Below are 5590 nucleotides of genomic sequence, written 5' to 3' on the forward strand. Positions count from 1 at the left end.
TGTTTCATGTTTAAAGAAGGTTATAGGCGACAAGCTCCCAGTTCAAACAATATTGCCAGAACTTGACGAGGAAGGAAAAATTATATTGGAACCGGAAGCAGTCACAGAAACAAGAACTCAGCAGCTACGAAATCGATCAATTTCAGAGTATCTTATCAAGTGGAAGAACTTATCCGCTGAAGATTCCACATGGGAGGATGAGAATTTTATGCAGAAGTATCCATAACTGCTCAAGCGTTGAGGACAACACTTTTTTTGAAGGAGAGGGGCATGTTGGGTCCCTATAATACTAGTGATTACCCCATTACTATTGTAGTTATACCCCTTATTTATATTGTTGTGCCCCTATTACCCACATATTGTTATTTCTGTGCCCCATAGAATCCCTCTATTATTATTTTTGTGGCTTTATATTATTATTGTTAGGTCGGTTGGATTATATTGTGACTCCTTAGACTCCTATATATAGAAAGGAGGTTTTGTCATTTGTATCATCCAAGAATTGTTCATTTATGTAATGTAAAGGAGGTTGCCCCCTCGAAGAGGCTGAATTCTAAGGCGTTGATCTTTCTTTTCTATCTTTTCTTGAGCTGGTTTCATAACAATGAGGCAGAGGTCAAATTATATAATTGCCGAAATAATGTTTTACAGAAGTGGCAGATTCGATGGATGAAGACAGATCGATTTACATAAATCGATGCTCGTTTGTGTTAGAATTCCTACACCAGGAGTCAAGGGCGCAGAGAAGGAGCTGTCAATTTGAGGATGATTGATGAATGGTAAGCCACAGTTCAATGTTGGGGAAAACTGGTACAGAACGAGTACCATAACGAAGATTGTTGAGTTTATGACTTGAAATTGAGGAGCTTCCGCAACTGAGGTGTGTACAAATTTCCAGAAGGAGTCTTATCTGGGAAAAAGTTTAGAGATACATTTTTATATGCATGAGAAGAGTAAAGATTCTGGGTTTGTAGGGTAGACCTGCATCAAGTGGTACCAGAGCGGGAATAGCTTTGTGTGAAGAAGCAAGTTTTTTTTTTTTTTAATTGAGTTAATTGCATGTGATGAATGAATGCCAGATTTTGGAACTGATGAAGATTTCAGCGCAGACATGCAAGTGCAGTTGATGAAGTGAAGCAAGATCAACAGGATCTTGAAGGTGAGTTGTCAGATGATATTTGACTCTGGTTTGAAAGTTGTTTGCAGAGTTCAGTTTGCAAGCAGATTGAAGGAAGTCTCAGCGGGAAGAAGTAGATCACAGCTGTAGAGCAGTGATAGAGGAGTCCAACAAAGGATTCTAAGTGAATGTGGCAGAACCTGAAGATTCAACAGAGGTTGAATAAAGTTGCAGATGAGTGAAGCCTGAAAGAGCAGTGGAGCAATGCTCAAAAGGTTCCAGTAGAGGACCGGGTGATTACCAAAAGACCAAATCCGGAGGGAAGGATTGGTGAGGTAAGTGGCAGCAGAAGAGTTTGCTGTTGCAGAGGCTTGGTGCAACTCATGGGTGAGAAACTCATGGCGAGGAAGATGACTATTGAAAGTCATAAAGGAGAGAACAGAGGTTCAGAAAGAGGCCACAGTAGAAGGGGGAAGAAAGAAAATGCCTAGGCAAATGGCATAAGACAGCAGTTGACTGATGAAGTGTATGAGAGAGAGAAAGCTAAGATAGCAGTTCGTCTTGAGTTATTGATGGAATTGCTATAGAAAATAGGAAGGACTAGAGAGTGGGTTGGCTTATGAGGAAGAGAGTGAAGTGGCAGAGGCTACAACAGAAAAGATATCAACAGATAAACATGCAGTCAATAAAAGAGCTGAGGAAGCTCAAGCAGATGATGAGTATACAGTTGAGTCGTGAAGAACTCAGAGCAGCTGAGTTGAAAGTGGAGGTTTCCATTGGTGAAACAGAGGAGGAGATCATTGATGATTTCTTGGGTTATTAGGCAGATCCAGATCAACTGGATGATGTAAAATCTTGTGTTTTTATAGCTGACAATTGTAATGTGATTACAGGTTTTACTGAGGAGGATGCACAATCTTGTGAAGCTATCACAAGTATGGAGAAGAATCTTTCGGGAGATAAATACTCGGAAGAAGGAAGCAGCGATACGTTTGTACTTGAAGCTGTTGCAGTAGAGAGGGGAGCTCAAGAAGAAAGGATGAAGACAAAGATAATGGCAGATGCCACAGGCAAATTTGTTCAGAGGAAGATGCTTGAAGAAGTAGGGGAAGCAGATGAAACAGATGAAGTTATCTGCAAGCCAGAGGAAGGAATATCTCTGGATGATGATGAGGAAGTGGTGAGATCATATGAGGGTCTCAAAAGTTCAAAAGAGAACTTGCGTTAGCATACTAAAATGTTGACACGAAGACTAGATACAGAGAAACAGGTGACAAAAGATAAAACTGGTGGGAAAGATGCAAATAAGATAATTGATGCTCCACAACAGCTTGATGATTGTTTGTTGCATATGCCCTTGGCTACGATGTTGTTGCTTGAAGGAAGTTCAGAGGAGCTGCAACTTCCCAAGAGCAACCTAAGAGAGACAGAAGAGGTCAAAGAGGGTTTAAATGGCGTGGGAATATCAATGCGACAAGCAGAGGAAGACAAGTCAACATTTAATTTTCTATTTGTTGGCCAACGAAAACCTGGCGGAAAAGTCATCAAAGGTAAGGATCAGCCCTGTTCCGCTCCCGTGGTTTGGGATGCATATCAAGCTGGTTCACTTGATAAGTTAACAGGCAGAGACATAAAATCAATTGGAGGAAGGGTTAAATTGTCGATGTCTTGTCTACACAGTGATAGAGGGTTGCCCATAGTTGGTAAAGACGTTTCTTGGCAGGAAGAATGTGGTCCTGGCTATCGTTCCTCTCCGCCCAATGGCTCCTCAACATTGTTTTCAAATGATCCAATGTCACCCACACGGAATATAGCTGACAGTCCTGGAAGCGAAAACTGGGTAGAAGATGAGAGCCCAAAGATATTAGTGAATAAAGGTGAAAAGGGACAGCCAACAAAGATTGTCAAAGAAGCCCATGAAGAAAAGACCATGATTTCTGAAAACTTAGCAGAAGATCATCATGCTGTCATGATGATAGGCACGATTGAGTCAGCCGTGGAAGACGTTGAGTTGATCAACGTACCTCAAAGAAGACGACATGAAGCAGAGGTTCACCTAGAAAAAGGTGAAGAAAAGGAAGAAGCGCTAACAATGACAAGAAGTCAGCAACAGGATCAAGGAGGAAAAGAAAGAAGTGACCATCAAGAAGCTAATGTATGGGAGAAGGAGTTAGAGTTGCTGGAGAAATGGCTAAAAGCACCAGTATCTGATGAAGACTGTAAGAAGTTTGCAGTAAAAGAAGCAGAAGCAGGGGAGGAAGTTCACAACTGTGAACCAAGGCAAAGAAGCATTATTGGAATAGATGATGCAGGGGAAAAAGTTGAAAACTCTTTGAAAGAGTTAAATCAACACACTGAAGTGTTGATGAAAGAAAAAAGTCCAGCACAGCAAGTTGAAACTCTGTTGAAAGGAGACACAAAGTGTAGATGTGTGAGACAAAGGAAGATGCAGCTGGACAGCAGCAACCAGCTAGAGCAGGAAGGGAGAATTAATGAAGACGACTAGCAAGAAGATGAACTGGAAACAGAGACTGAGAACATAAAGAAATTGAGGTTGCAGCAGACCAAAAGGCAAAAGCTGGCAGTGTCAGGAAAGGTGAATAGTCAAGTATTAAAAGATTTTCAGCAAGTTAAAGGAATTTGTCCAAATGGTCCTGATGCCCCCAAAAAGCTTGAAGAGACCAAAACAACAGTCAAAATAGTTAGATTTATTGAGGCCATCTCAGCAAATGGTCTTGAGAATCACTCTATTGATGATTCCATTAATTTTCATTCAATAAAGGTGGAGCGAAAACATGGAGTAGAAGGAGAAAATGTAGCATTGGAATTTATAAAGATGAATGACTTCAAGAAATAGGAAAGTATACGCAGAAGGTGTGAATTTCAAATAGTATTGCAAGTAAAGGATTTTCTGGAGGCGATTCCTCCGACTAGAAAGCAATTCACTATTTGTGATGACATCCATGGTCAGTATTATGACCTTTTTAACATCTTTGAGGTTAGTAGGCTTCCTTCGGAGGACAATCGTTATCTTTTTAATGATGATTTTGTTGACCGAGGCTTATTTTTAGTTGAAGTCGTGCTTGTGCCATTTGTATTCAAGTATATGTGTCCAAGAGGAAATCATGGAAGCAGGAGTAAGAACCAGATTTATAGTTTTGAGGGCGAAGTCAAGTCCAAGGCCAGCGGAAGTATGGTTGAGCTTTTCGCTGAAGCGTTTTGTTGTTTGCTTTTGGCTCATATCCTCCATGACAAGATCTTTGTTGTCCGTAAAAGTCCTTTTCGCGTTGATGGTATAAGACTGGAAGATATCAAAGAAATTGTTCGATTCCGCGAGCCACCTGAAGAGGGTTTGATGTGTGGAATACTTTGTAGCGATCCAAAACTCCATAAAGGGCATGGACCCAGCACACGGAATGTTGGTTTGTCTTTTGGAGAAGATGTGACCAAAAGTTTTTTCCAAGAAAACAATCTTGCGCAGGTGGTCAGGTCTCATGAAGTTAAAGAAGAAGATTATGAGATTGAACACGGTGGCAAACTTATTTCAGCTCCAAACTATTGTGACCAGAGAGGGAAGATGAAGCAGGAAGCAGCTGACATGCAGCCTAAATGGAGGAGTAGAGCATATAGACAACTCCAGAACAAAGTCTGGGATCTAGGAGGAATTTTATTTCCCTTCGTTCCTTTTTGAAAGCACATGATCAGGAGATCATGAATGTTTTCAAGCGTGAGAGTCTGATGCAGGAGCATCTAGACTTGGGCCAGCAATGTGACGGGGTGGTCACATGTTGTGGCTAATGCAAGACTTGAGGAAGACTTCTTTGTTAAATTTGGGTTAATTTCAATAAGGGTAGGTAGTTAAGAGTGGTCTGATTTAGTTAAATGATGATAAAGATGAGTTATAACTGAAGAACTAATTCTTCATGTGTGGGAAGAGGTAGTTAGGTATGACTGGTGTATAATTTCCTTTTTGGGGAGATAGAATGAGATAGAGAGGGGAGGCGAGGCTGGAACAGCCAAAAAGCTTGTAAGCCTCCAGGCAATTGAAAAGGCCATGAAAGTTGAATATCTAGTCTGGCAAAGACAAAGTTTGTAAGTAGTTTTCATTGAAGACTGTGTTTTAGAACTGCATTGATTAATTCAGAAATTGTGTATTAAATTCCTGTAATTGGGCTTGAATGGTAAATCCATGTGAACCGAATGAGAAACCAAGGAGTGATGGATCATTGTTAATTTAAACCTCTGTTTGCACTAAAAGGGCGCATATCTGTTTTAAGCTCTGTCTATTTTGAATAGGACCGTTTCATGTTTCATGCTACTGAGCAGCAATATAATTCTAGTTTGAAAAGCGTAAAGTAGGAACAGAGGTTTGACATTCGATGTTAGAACCATTATTGATTTACAGGTGGAGAGAAGTTTACATTTTGAATGGAAGGACATATAACGATTGCCGAGAGTTTAATTGGCAAATGG

General features: G+C 40.5%; 1 pseudogene; it reads left to right on the forward strand.

Annotated features, from left to right (window-relative positions):
• Positions 1-4310: 4310 nt before the first annotated feature.
• On the forward strand, positions 4311-4808 carry LOC149210134 (serine/threonine-protein phosphatase 5 pseudogene; annotated as a pseudogene).
• Positions 4809-5590: the final 782 nt, after the last annotated feature.

Source organism: Pinus tabuliformis, chromosome 1_2, assembly GCF_031772625.1.
Source record: "Pinus tabuliformis cultivar Carrire ecotype Pingquan chromosome 1_2, CPIR1, whole genome shotgun sequence".
Lineage (NCBI taxonomy): Eukaryota > Viridiplantae > Streptophyta > Pinopsida > Pinales > Pinaceae > Pinus > Pinus tabuliformis.